The sequence below is a fragment of the Anser anser genome (genome assembly GCF_964211835.1).
Source record: "Anser anser genome assembly, chromosome: 3".
NCBI lineage: Eukaryota > Metazoa > Chordata > Aves > Anseriformes > Anatidae > Anser > Anser anser.
In genome coordinates, this window is record NC_139722.1 from 28,194,407 (window position 1) to 28,209,261 (window position 14,855).

General features: G+C 34.4%; 1 long non-coding RNA gene across 1 annotated transcript; it reads right to left on the minus strand.

Moving 5' to 3' along the window:
• Positions 1 to 10,351: 10,351 nt before the first annotated feature.
• LOC310896939 lies at positions 10,352 to 12,867 on the minus strand. Its single transcript, XR_014581938.1, has 3 exons — positions 12,646 to 12,867; positions 12,493 to 12,544; positions 10,352 to 10,784 (listed from the first exon to the last, which is right to left on the minus strand). It is a non-coding gene; the product is annotated as an uncharacterized lncRNA (long non-coding RNA).
• Between the last annotated feature and the right edge of the window lie 1,988 nt (positions 12,868 to 14,855).

The following is a 14,855-nucleotide window of genomic DNA, read 5'->3' on the forward strand; positions in this document are numbered from 1 at the left end:
GACCTGCTGAAATGAAACATTTACAGCAACCCCATGAAGGCTTTCTGAGCTGCATTGAGTATGACATTAAAACACCTAAATTTAAGTGTTACAGGTATCAAAACTGTGGAATTGTTTTATTTGTTAGTGAGGTCATAGCCATAATATCTGCTCCAAGGTGAACTGAACTCCTCTTTAGACTCCATTAACTGTGTTGATAAGACTTCCATCAACTATAACAATAGCTACCTATTATTATTATAACAGGCATGCCTGTGTGCATCTAAGTATAAAATTCAAAATTTAAGGTTCTCAATGTCTAACCAGGAATCACTTTCCTGTGTTCTGACTTTGTATGTGTCTTGCTCTAGATGCCATTGGTCTTTCTCTGGATATGCCTCTAAATCATATTTCTGCAATAGTATCTTTATGAATGTCATGGTCAACAACATTTTAACAGTGACCTATCTGTATTTTGTCTCACTGTTCAAATAACAGCATTAAATTATCTAATTCTTTGAGTTTCATTTTGCAGAGTAGAACTGTTACGTACAGTTAAAAATTGTCATAACTGCTCTAGTTGTTTGAATACCATATTCTGGGTTAATGTTTCCTGAAAGGTTAACAATGGACGGAATATGTGACATGAAATTCAGTCTGGAACAATTATTTACTGTTTAGCTACCATAATTTTTCTGTTATTTACAGATAACACAGCATGGAAAAATTTTTGCAGATACTTCTATTCTAACAGATCAAATTGCACTTTTCTTTTTACAGTGAGAATAAACTCTTGTTCTTGGAAGTCCTGACAACAATGGTATCTGAAATCTCTTGTTGAGTCACATAGCAACATTCATATCTAAGACAAACTAAATTTCCCCTGCATTTGGCTGCTGGTAGTTTCCGTGCTGAATGAAATACTCCCAATAAAATACTGAAGAATCAAATTAATTCTGGCTCTTCTTTTACATTACTCTTGCTTGTAAGCTCACTTTGACTATACATTTGTTAGAACACAAGTAGAAATCAAGATTTTGGGGTTTTATTAACAGTTCTTTGCTCTCTGTTGAGATCTGTGCAATCTCTTAACTTTTGTTTGTTTTTGTTTGTATACTCTTCATGTATAATCCAGAATCTCACATACTTCAGCATGACAACAAATTTTAACAATTATTGTAGGTTTCACAGTTTTTAACTACACAGCTTTTAAGATACTTTTAAGATACTTTTTATTCTTTAAAAAAGATACTTTAAAAGATAAAAAGATTAAAAGATAAAAAGATTAAAAGATACTTTAAAAGATTAAAAAAGATACTTTTTTACTTTTTTAAGATACTTTTTATTCATCTTAAACATCACCACGGTGTTGATTTTTAAATGAAATCCTGATTGTTCCTTCTGCTCTTACTCACAAACACCCTTCAAAATTTCATTTGGGTTGTGTTTATGCTCACTCTGATTTGGGTAATTTTCCAGAGCTCCATGAACACGCATCTGCCTTGTTCCCTCCCAGTGGTGGTGTTGTGAAGCAGAGGGAAGAATACCACACAGACAGCGCAAGAAAAGAAATTACATGGGAATACCTTGTCCCAGGCAGGTACCCCTTGTCCTCCATCCCCTTAACTGGGGCTGAAACCTACAGAGTTTTACAGAGGGCTTTATGGTCAGTAGAGAGAAGAAAACTGGCATGAGCAGTCCACCCACACACCTTTTACTGAGCTGAACATGACTTCTTTGCTGATTATAGCTTTATAGTTCTGAATACTCCCATGTGGTTTTGGTACATTTAATTTTTCTGGTTTACATCCAAAAGGCATATGTCTAAGCGCAAGGAAAATGAGCTCTGGCAGGGATATGGATAGCCTTCAACTAGCCCACATGTATCCTGGCAGTGATGTAGTATATAGACAAATTTTAAAGTCCCATCATTTATTTTTAATGTTTTTCAGAACAGGTAGGACATAAAAAATGTCTGCAGAAAATGCAAGACGAGTAGCAGAATACGAAACTTCTCTATTCTTGCCTGTCTCTGGTAACAGATTGAGGATATCCCATTGCCAGGTAATTCTACCAAAAATGACAAAAATCAGTAAATAAATTATCCTCAGGATAGGTTGTCCTTAGCATAAAGGCTGTAGTGATTTGTCTTTTGTTTTGAAACATTAATATCTGTTAATTTTTAATAGCTGCCTACTACATTTTTTGAAAAATGTTATTTTTAAAATATTATATATCTTATTCTCTGTTTATATAGGTTTTCAGTGTTCTATTCAATAGTACAGCTGAAAGGCTTACTTTTCGAAGTTGTTGCAAAATATAAAAGACACTGAAATAGAAATCTAAGACTGACTTTCCTATTTAATTACTTTATAAAAATGAAACTATTTCAATGATTTTTTCTCTCCTCTATATTCTGTTGATTAAAGTGTTTTCACATAAAGGGAGAAGTGTCCTCCAGATCCTGACATATTAAAATGAAAATGTGAATATTTGCTTTTTGCTTTTCACATGAACCAAGCAGGCACCCCATCTACCCTATTTTTTGGAGTTAATGTGTATATCCATGACTACATAGACTGTAAAAGTCTCCATTGTTCATCAGAAATAGTATGACAGCATCCTTTCTCCATCCAAGAGAAGATAGATGGGAAGATGTCTGGTATGGCAATCCTGTCAGGACAGAGGTTTCAGCATAGGTCCCCAAGTACCAAGTGACAGACAAAACTCAGTGGCAGAAAATCACAGAGTAAAAGGAGCTAGCACTGCCTAAGTGAAACGCCTTTGCATTAGTACCTTTTGGTATTAGATGTCTGCCCAGAGAAGCCATGGATGCCCCATCCCTGGAGGTGTTCAAGGCCAGGTTGGATGAGCTTCTGGATAACTTGATCTAGTGGAAGGAGGGTTGGAACTAGATGGTCTTTAAGGTCCCTTCCCCAACCCATTCTGTGATTCTATGATAATGGAAAAAAACTTGCAGGTATTGCAGGGATATGCATGCAAAAAAAAATATATATAAAAAAAAAAGGCAAGCAAGGCCCTGACAGCAACAGTAGTCATATAGCTTTTTAGGATACCACATTATATTCAGGACCTACAAGAAAATGTTTAGTTTAAACAGGTAGACTATGCAAAATAATGGGGTGGAAAATTTATACGTGGCACAGAAATATACTGTGGAACAAAGCCAACATTTTCAAGTATAAATCCTTAAAATCCTTCTACACAGTGAAAGAAGCATCTTGTCTGAAAAAAGCTACTCAGAAGTGTCAGCTCCACCAACACAGACTTCCCCTGGTTATTTATTTCAGGTTCATTTCTAGTTTTAGGACTTAAGTGAGCATTCAAGCTTGAAAATGTTCGTCTGTGCTCACTATAATTTTTCAAACCAGGAGGAAGGTACTTCAAGCAAGTTATGCCATGAAATATTCACAGATGGCAGCTGCTCATGGTGCCAGAATCCCAGGTAAAACAATCACTTTTCATTACCTCATCAGAGCACCAAGCACTTGTCATATAGGGGCACCAACTAATCACTTAGCAAAAAAATTCATCACAAGAAAATAGCAAGCATAAAGGTCTATGCTAAAATAATAAAAATAATTATAACAGTTCTATTTCTCTTCCTTTTTTCTTTTTTCCGCCCTCTTTAGTTTCTCCCTTCCTTTTTTTCCATTCCATTTCATTACCTCATTTAACCTACTTCAGATAGTGTACTCCCTAGCAAACCTCCCATTTCCCCATTCCTTGTTCAGTAACTTCTACAGTGGTGTAGATCAGACTTTGGAACCAGCATCCTGAAATCTCATGTGACTGACAAGTCAGTAGATCAACTGTATCCAGATTTCTGAATATAGTATTTGCTATCTCTTACAGACAGAATGAGTTCAGGACAAACAGTTTCGATCTCCTCTCATTTTTTCTTGTTGTATCCCAGCCCCCTTTTTTTTTACTTGACCCCTTATTTTATAGGTTTAAAATGTCTTGTTTCTCTTGTCTTCCTGCCCTCTTCTTGTCCTCTTTCCCCATCCCAGCTTTATGTTTTAGCTCTATTTTTTACTTCTAAAAGAAAATGATCAAATCAACAAAAAAAAAATCAAAAAAAAACCCACCTTGTTAGCATGTTTGGAATAACTACTCGTCAGAAAGTTAATTGAAGCTGCATAACCAATCAACAATGTATAATTCAGAAAGGAACCAGAATATATTTGGGTACAGGGACATAGAGGAGAAAGTGCCTCTACAAGCTGTACCTCTCCTTCTGCACTATGCTTTGTCTCATTAATGGCTGCTATACAAGAATAGCACCCCTTTTTCTGGTCAGTAAGGGAGATTTTTATGAAACAGCTGATTTAATGATATTTTCTCCTTTCCCTGACTTGTGATGATGAAAGCGCCATATATTTAAAACTGCTTATGCAGTAATTTGGAAAACAAAACAACACACACACACACACACACACAAACTTCTTTGTTTTTCTGAATCCTCTGTGTGTCTTGGGCAAGCAAGTCAGAGGATAGCTTTAGAAAATGCCTGTATAGCACAGACAGAATATGTATTCTCTTGCTGGGGGAATCCCAGGAGGAACAGCAGAGCTGACATTTGACACATATCAGTTATTAAACTGCATCTCAGGGAATGTACCAGAAATGGAGTTGCCAGCCATGCTTCCTTTAATAAAGATGAACAGCAGTAGCTATGATACTTGACAACAATACTGGAAAGAAAGTTAATTATTAAAATTATCTGGAAAACAGTTCCATTCTCCAACTGCTTTCAAAATTATTTTCATTTTGATAAAAAGGAGAACAAGTGATTTAATTTATTCCAAATGAAATTCTGTTGAAGCAACTCTGAGTTTCAAGAACTAAAGCTGTGTCACCACTAGAAGTAACCAGTGAACCCTGTCACAGATCCATTTTAATATTAAATTCTGTGAAAACATAACGAAAATATACACATCCAAGAAATATACCGGCTATGCCAAACCTGAATATTTCAACATATTACTTGTAATTACGTAGAAAACTAATATGAATGTTAACGCTCTTCTCTTACAGCTGTTCAACTAAATAACTAACAATACTTCTCCTGTTTTTCCACTTCTAAAGGAAATTGGTTAAATATTAATATGAAACAAATGCAATAGAAAATGAGTTTTTTTCACTTTCATTTTTTCTCAGAGGCTGATTTAGATCTCCTGTATTCAAAATGCATATTTACTTCAATGAAAATGCAAGGTTTCTCTTTTTGTGCCCTTAGAACTGCACTGAGGCAGAAACCGTGATATTTGAGTCTGCTAATAGGATGGAAATAAATTAATATTTTATATATTATTGAAGTAGAATATGTGTTCATACTGGCGCTTGCTGTTGGGATAAACCATCTATAAGGGAAAGGAAGGACGTGAACAATAAGGCTAAGCATGTACTTCTCACTAAGAAGTACATAAATCTAATATTGCTAGAGAGTCTGGTGGGGGGCAGTTATGTCTCAGTTTTCTTCTCCTCCCCACTATTCTCTCCCTCTGTTTTACTAAACATCGTATGAAGAGCAAAAGCAAAGTTCATGAAAACAGAGTTTCAACCACGTGAAAGGGGGAGCAGCTCTCTTCTACGTCTGGAGGAACACCAAATTAATGATAGCCTAGGAGGTATTCTGTTGTTGCATAATCTTGACTTCACACTCTCATGTTGGTTAGAACTTTAAAAACAGAATATTTACCATAAAGGGACTAAGCCTAACTAGGCTGACCACTTAAGTGAAGATTTCACACCATACTCAATAAGAAAAGATTAGTAACTCCTGTATAACATATGTCACAATTTTAAAGTCGGTTTCACAACCATTTTTTCTGATGTTAGTTTGGTTTTAAAACAACAATTTCTCTCCACCCCAGCTATTCATTTCTGTTTGTGCTGCCCCCATTGTTCTGTTGGTTCATTTATTTGTGTGGCCATGGGTGTGACAGATATTGAAGCTGATCTGGGTTAAAAATAAACCAGGGGAAAAAAGACTACTGTTTTAACCCAGTTATTTGCCTGTTCACCAGCTTCAGAAAGGAAATCAAAGAAAAAAAAGTTATCTTATTCCTGCCTGCATTCTGGGATGCTTGATACCAACTCAGGATGGTTGCTTCATACTAAGTCTTCCCACAAAAGGATATAAAGTTAGGGATGGATATTTTACATTATTTACATTAGGGATAGATATTTTGCTAATAGTCAATATGGTTGGGCCATTCCCAGTTGCGGAATTCATGGCTAGCAAAGGAAAATACACAAAACTTACACCTAATACCTAGAGAACATAACAAAATAATGGTAATATTTGCAAATATTTTTCAACAGTAGCTATAAAGAAATAATCTATTTGAAATGTGTTATGTTATTTAAATACGTTTCTTTCCTGAAGGAAAAAAAAAATGAAAAGTTCTAAAGCATTTTGTTTCTTTCATTTAGATTTGTGATAAAAATTAAGATTACAAAAATATTTTAGTTATTATTATAGAAAGTCAAAATTACTTAAGATCATCATTAATTAAAAAAATATTAAAAGACTTAATTAAAAGACTTAAGATTGTAGTCTGTTAAGATCCTCTTGAAAACAATGGCAGGGAAGACAGTTTTTCTATGTTTTTTTTTTTTTTTTTCTGAATTTCTATTCAGATAACCCTCCCTTGAAATTAAGATGATTATTTTCTTCAAAATATAGACTAGTAATCCACATGCGAATAACACAAGTTTAAGGAAATACATGTTGTGGTCATACTGTAAAACTTATATTTGGCAAAACAAATGAAATTTAAAATCATATGACTTTACGTATTTATTTTTACAAATAGTACACGTTTTACATATATTAGCATATACAACTTCTCAAAATTTAGAGATTTCACCTAATTATCAATATTACTTCATGAAGTGACTGCTATTTCAAAAAAATAAAACTGTGTCCAGATGAATTACGGGTGAGGCAAAAGGGGAACTAAGGCTTCTCATTCTGCTATGTTCTTTCAGAAAAAGAAGCTAGCTCCACACAACTCTCCTTAGAGTTCAAAGAAACCTTGACGGAAGCCAGTAATGACTATAATGCCAATAGTACCTATAATGCCAAACATTTCACAATAAGCCTAATATTTTATATCAATTCCTGAAATAACTAATTTCACAAGAATGTAATATATTTTCTGTGTACTTCTCTTATTATGAAAGTGATATGATTTCAGAAAAAAAAAAAAGAAAAAAAAGAAAAAAAGAAAAGGTTTGCATTAAACTTGAAGAGGTTATTAGCAATGAAAACAGACTGGATTTCCTTTCAGGAACTAATAAACAAGTCACAACTCAAATACAGGGTATAGGGAAGGAAAGCCAGCTGCTGCTATGATGAAAAAAGACTGCAATGTATGTGCATGAAAGGTTTGGATTAGCTCCAGATACATGCAAAGTCCAAGATACCATCTGATACTTTTAATTTCCAGTTAGGAAGAAAATAAAGTCAACATAAACAGGATAAGAATCATCATAGTCTTGCTGGTTTTTTTTGCTACAGCAGTAGTAAGGCAAAAGTCATAGTCCTGAGTACAATTCTTCATTGTCATAAATTTTCTGGACAACGGAATTTGCCTAGAGACACAAGAAATTCACAGACATTTAACTTCCTACTTCAGTGTACTAAAGGAAAGAAAAAAAGATGTTTATTATAATTTGTACATTTTTTTTGAGTCCAAATTCATGACTATTCTTTCATTCTCTTTATTGACATACACTATCATATTCTCCTCTGACTTACTTTTGAAAACAGAACAGAAACTTCCCTAATAGTGTTAATTCCATGTAATTTCATTAAAAACAGTTCACTTGTCCCATTTGACCCAGGTTAAAAGTCATGTATTTTCTTTTATGACACTGAAATAACTCCTGATTTACACAATAAAAGTGCAAGAGATAGCTGGTCCATTGGAACGTGATTGTTTTTTTATGAACAACAGTGGATTTCATTCTAAAGCATATACAGAAATTATGCATTTGTCTGTGTGTGTTAGCTGAGGGATTGATCTGGTTTGGCAAAATAAAAAAGATTTGATGTAAATTATTGCTTATCTGGGATTTCTGATGCAGAGAATTGAAGGCAAATTGGAAAATAAACTTTCATTTTGATACATTGCTGACACTGAGGTCCTAGAAAAATGGCCAGAAGGTGTCTGGAAAAGCAACTGGACCTAGAAATACTTGTTAAATAGTTAATGAGGTAAAAAAGCCCTATTTCTTTATCTCATTTTTAGCTGCTCAATATCAACTACATTTCCATTAGGCATTGCATGTTTTTTAACCAAAGACATTATTTCAAGTCATTTTTATTTGACATTATTTTGATTATTTGATATCATTTTTGCACTGATGTCATTTCATTTACAAAAATGAAATTTTTGTGAACTTGTATTGCTGTAATGTAGAGCAGAATGAGCCCCTCAGAATTACTAGAAGGGCAGGTGGCTGACATAACTATAGCCAATACTTTCCCAATCCAATACTTGGATCAGTTATTTTAAACTTTTCCAACAATAAGTGTTTAAGCTGGCCTTTCCAGCCTGGAAACTTTTAGAAAATGTTAGCCATAACAATTTAGTTTTTTCTGAGAAGAGAGTAAGGAAAAGCAGATTGTTTTCTACATATATATATATATATAAAAAAAAAAAAAACAAAAAAACTATGACCTTTTATTTGCAATATTTGCAAGAGTGAGATAGCATCCTATCTCGCTTGCCCTCTGTCTTCCCCTTCTCCATACTTTGTACCATGGTTTTGAATTTAAGCAGGATGTGGACATTTCAAGGATAGACCTTTCACTGTGAAATTCCATCCATAATAGCTACATCACAAGCCTTCAAAAACTCACATATGCCCATAGGGACCTGTGAGAGAGATCAGCCAAAATCCCTAAAAATTCCATACCCATTGAACACATTAAAGCTTTACAAGGTTTGTAGCGATGAGTAGGCTGTTCCTGCACCATCTCCATAAAGTGAATGACTAAGATGATACACAGATTGTGGATTTTTTTTTTTCCTGTCGTGGCTGTCCCCAGCTGCTCTGCCTTAGACAGATTCTGTTACAAGAAGTAAAAACTGCAACCACACAGTCTGATTTTTCAAGTGCTATGCACTCAGACTGTAACAGTTGTCGGAAGGACCTCTGCTCTAGACATATGAATTGCTAAAAATACTACTTTACTTGAAAAATGTAGTCTCGGCCTTTTCAGACACATGAAATTAATGGATCCCTTTGACCTTAACCTCACTATACTTCAGCTTCCTACAAATAAGATAGGGATAGAATGCACTATTATTTCACATGGGCATTGGGAAAATAAATTAATGAATATTTGTGGTGATTTCAGATGCAAGCAATACATTTCATAGTAAAATCTGTGAGAAAGGTAATGATTGCATATTCAGAGAAGAATTTAAATAGTGTGCATGGTCATCTGTAATGTATTAGGCAATGTTTTGAATATGTGTTTCTATATGTTAATATATAGTGACTTCGATGTCTTGTACCTAAGATTGCAAAAGCACCTTTCATTCTGGTACTTACAAACACTTTAATGATTGTTTTCTCAACCTTACTTACAATTATAATGTTTGTGTGTTTCTGCTGATTTAAAACTGAATTTTGCTGCAGCAGCATTTTAATGCAGTTAATGGCAAGTTCTTCTGCCCTTGAACAGAAAAGGACTTATGACTCCCACGATTGTTTCCCCTTGTAATTGTTATTTATCATTGTTGACTGTAGTTTGCTTTTATACAGCCTGTTTTCTCACTGTAAGCCTCACTTTGCAGGGCAATTTGCTAACTCCTGTACAAACTGAAACCATTTCAGAGACACTGCCCACCCTTGCTTTGCAGCCTGCTTGCTGATGCGTTGTTGCACTAACTGAGCACAGAGCTCTGTTTATAAACTGCTTAATATTTCAGTTAATGACCAGAATGAAAAATAAGCTACTGGAGAAAGTGTCCACTTCCAGATTTTTGCCTAAAGGCTATAAAATCAGATAAATGAGAAACATAACAGATAACAGTTTACTGCTTATTTCTTGTCCTGTTTCACCTCTGAGACATTTTTACCAACCAGATTGTTTCAGTATCACTTGACCTTGAGGAAGGTTGGAAATTTCTGTCTGTGCTACATGTCAATACACTTAATTTTATTTTTAACTACCACCAGCTAAAATCAGCCGTATGAATATATTTGTGATGTTAAATCTGGAGATGTGAAAGGGCTTAGCATGAACATGTTTTCTACTTTGTTTTGCCACTGGGTTTATGTTTGCAGTTGTGGCTCTTGGTTAAGGAATAGAATTATTTGATAAGAAAGTGTTATATTTACATAAATATTGTTCAAGGAAAGCTACAGCCTGACTTTTTAATTAGAATTTGATTGAGTGGCACTTGTAGTATCCAGTAGCTTAGAGCTGATAAAAAAAAAAGACATGACTATATATTCACTCCAGTACTATGGTGAAAGCCAATATGGAAAAAACATAAACAGATGCTGTGGTAAATTTTGCACATCACCACAAAGAAAACTTGAACTGTCCTTTTATTTGCATGCTGTTCTAGCAGGCAGATTTTTAGAAACAGCATTTTAAAAAAGAGCATAACCATAAAGACCGAGTCTGGACATTGTGACGGCCAAACAACCAGGAAAACAACAGCCTCACTAGTGTAAAACAAAAATAGTCCCAAAGATGAAAACTAGACAGGAAGAAAATCAGGGATGCAGCTGAAGCAATCATTTAAAACCTAAGGGAAAAAAAAAGTGGGGGGATGTTATACAAAACAATTTCTCTAAGAGAGGTCACTATAAATCCAGATCAACAAAGATTAAAATAGCAGCAAGAGAAATTCACCATAGCAAATCAATTTTACAAAATAAAAGTCCTTTATCCCAGTGATAAATTAGAGACAAACTGTATGCAGGAGAAAATCATGCAAAAGAATAAATTGAATCGCTGGTGTAATAAAGCACAGTAAAGTTTAGAATACTGCTCATGCTTTCATAAGTTTAAAGATCAAAAATATAAAGAGAACATAAAACTTTACATGAATCCTGAGATCAGAATAAATGGGTGTTCCAAATATAACAGGTATGCTATAAGTACCTCAAAGCCCAATCTGAAACAGAATCCCATGTACAAAAATGTACATGAAATCACAATCACCATTCTAAGCACTGCCTTATGAGCAGGATATAGACTTAACTTGTTTTATTCACTGGAGTTCCTATGAGATAAAAATCATGTCGTTTTTTTCATTTCTTTTGTTGTGCTACTGCAAGTTTATCCATAACAAAGGTGCTACAAATTACGGGTTTTAGGATAGCATTCAAACACATGTGTAGGTGTTAAATACACTTAGCAAGCTGTTGAGATCCAAACACACTACTGTTCCATACACTTCACATAAAAGAACAGCTTTTGAACATTACAGCCTAAAAGTAACCAAAGTTAAACTTCAATTAACCGTGTACTGCATTGTGGCTCCCATGTTATATCACTAATGGCAGTATGTTTTCAGTTTTCCTATGAAATATATAAAGGGCAGTTTGCATTGCAGTCAGCACAGAGTTAATGTTTAACAATTCAAGCAACAGAACAAGAATGTTCTATTGTATCCTTCAAAATGCTTCATCAGAATTCCCAAAAGACAAAAATTACTTTTTTTTTTTTTAAATAAAGTGAGGGATAGCAGTGCTTACAGATCATACCTTACATTCTGCATTGTAGTCTACATATTCACTGTAAATGCTTGACTCACTCTGTTGCATGCCTGACTTGATACCAGACTGTACTTTTCCAAAGCTTCCTCCAGAGATCCCACCTGTTTCAGTTTGTCATAATTTTATCTAAAAACTGTTTCTCCTATATATTTTTCCATTCAGCATCTGAATCAGCTAATGATTGTAGTAATTGTAATAATATTTGTAACTCCTAACACCTGCCATCAGATTTACAAAATACCATGAAAGCTAGGTAGGCAGGACAGACAAAAATAATTCTGAAAGGTCAATTTCTAAACCCAAGTTTTAGGGCACTTTGGAGGCATCTCTTTAGTTTTCAAGAGAAGCTGAGAATGAATCTGAGGACACTTTGCAACATGTTTTCTTAACTTTTCATTTACACTATGAAGATAAAAAAAAATATTATAAATTTGTGCCTAGCTTCACTGAGATTACTTGAACTGATTGGGACTAAAGGAACTGGTGCCAGCTATGTATGCATGTATGTATATATGTATTAGCATGTATTTATTCTGCTTGTACATATATGAAAGCAGGTGGTTCAGACTTGGATTTTTGAAGCAGTGACACCATTTCCCTCTCCTAAACAATGACTCAGACTTGAAAATGGAAAAGAAAGAGTTATCTTACCTTCACTAACTCTTTAAGAATACTGTATATTTCATTATGGGCTTTAATTTACATAAAAATCATTTGAGTTTACATACATACCTGTTTATCTACGTATGTTGTTCCACATCAAATTTATCCTCAAATCCTGCCACTTTCAAATCATGTGGAAAAAAAAAAAAAAAAAAAAAGATAAATTATCAAGTGACACAGAACAAGTCCATAACAAACAAGAAAAGGCTAAAAGGTTTAGACCTCTTAAGCACTTGACTTCTCAATATCAGTGATTCAGACATAAAGCGAGGATAATCAAAGACTTCTGAAAACATGGAAGAATGAACTCCTTTTGAACTCCTTGAAAATCTAGTGTACAATCATTGAGCAGAGCAGTACTTATTTTTCAATCATACGATAATGATTCAGCCAATCAGATTAGAAGACAGCAACAAGTGAAGAAAGCAACAGTTTTAGTAACAACACCTGTGTCTTACGTCTTAGATTAGTGCAAAAGTACTTAACCATAGTACAGAGCTAATAACGAGGTACATAGTCGAGAATGATTGTAAAGAGCACTGGACAAACTCAGTTTACGGGGTAATGCATATTCGTAGGATGTACTTCTAAGCCACATGTTTCAGAAACAGATTTGCTAAGAGAATGCTGCCCCATTCTTCTCTTTTTTATAACCACCATCTATTTATATCTTACCGACTGAAATTCTAAGGTCCTGTCTCAGTAGTCTCTGACCTCAAGAGAAAATCTTTAATGGATTATCTGCATAAAGTATCCTTTGATTCCTCAAAATGAATTCGGGGATCTTGCATATATAGACTACTCCTTCATTTCTAAAATAAATTATTAAAATTATCTTGGTCATAAACTACATCAGTATTTACTTTTCCCTCAGCATACAAATACTTTTTCTATAGCCTGATCCAGATGTGTGAAGATCTTATCTAGTAGCAAGCAGGAGAAATACTGCAGATGTACAAACAATAGTACATGAAAACTAAGTTAATTCAGGCAACAAATTCATAAGATATCAGCATGTCACTTCAGGATCCCCAAAGGAGTAGGCAAACTTCCATTTGATTATGGAAACTGGGTCCAAAATTCAGATGTAATTGGATTCTAGGCTTTTCCAACTGCTAAAAAAGGTTAGAATCAGTAGGAGCCAGTTAATGTTCTTCAAGTGTGTACTTTGGCATAAATTAGAGCTTCTGAGTAGTAGCTATAATTCATGTTACTGACACAAGATTATGTTCAACATATACTACTGACAGGCTGAAAACACCGGATGATGGTGATAGATTTTGGCGCCGATAAGTATAGCTCACCTGCTTCCAATCTAGGCAATAGAGTTTACTTAACTCTTGTGTATATCAAAAAGGAAGTTTACCCTCTTTTTTATTGAAATTCATGTCATTATTCTTCTTTTATGTTCCATTCTTTCTTTTAACCAGCTTGGCAGCTGAATTGAATGTCTCTCTTCGCCTTTTTTGCCTTGGACCTCCAATTCACTAGACAGCGACAAAAAGCTATCGGCAACTGTTAATTGGGAGTTGTCTCTATTTGCCTTGTATTTTAAAAATGCTTTGTAAGTTCCATTATTCTTAAATGTCCTTCTGCAGAAATTGAGAAGCTATCATTTCCTTAACTGTATTTTTCTAGTCATATCTAAGTGTCAAAAACAGTGACTCTGATGCTGAGTCATTCCCCACTGCCTTCTAAGACATTTGTGTTGTAGGAATACAAATAGTAGGTTTCAAAGGTATTTTACCCATGAACTGAGCAGTAATACATTGCTTTTAATGCCAGTGCTAAAAGATCATAAATCAAAACTGCAAACTTATTTACTCATTATTAAGAAGGAAATCAAATATGTCCTAATGTTACTTAGTTGGTATGTTCAAATGAGGGGCAAGTGTCTTGCCAAATCTGAAGAAGAGTTGTTTTGACTGATTAAAAAAAAAAAAAAAAAAAAAAAACTTCAGAAAAACTAAAAATGCACATCTTTTAATGTACTGCTCTGTAATGTCTATTTGGCAAAAACAGGTGGTATACCAGGTTGCAGGCTTGTGTTCTACTGATAGGCTAACAGTTCTGTAAGATCTCAAACTGACGGAGACAATTTGTTTCTAGCAAATTTCCACTGTATTTTTTTCCCCAGGATACATAAAGCAAGTGTAAAAAGGCTTCTGTCTTACTTTGTGTTCTTTCTTACAAGCCAGCATATGCCAGGTAATTATTCCAGGCTGATATTGCTCCAAACAAAACACAATAGGTCTGTGTGGCAATTGAGCTAGAGAAGACTTTTCTACTATAAACCTTTAGAATATCTCCCTTGCAACGACTAAGAAAGTTTTAGATTTCAGGTTCTTCATTCCCTTGTGCTGTGTCTTCCCTACAACAAAAGAAAGGCAAAATAAAAAAATAATATCTGAGATGCTTATTTGCAGGCATAT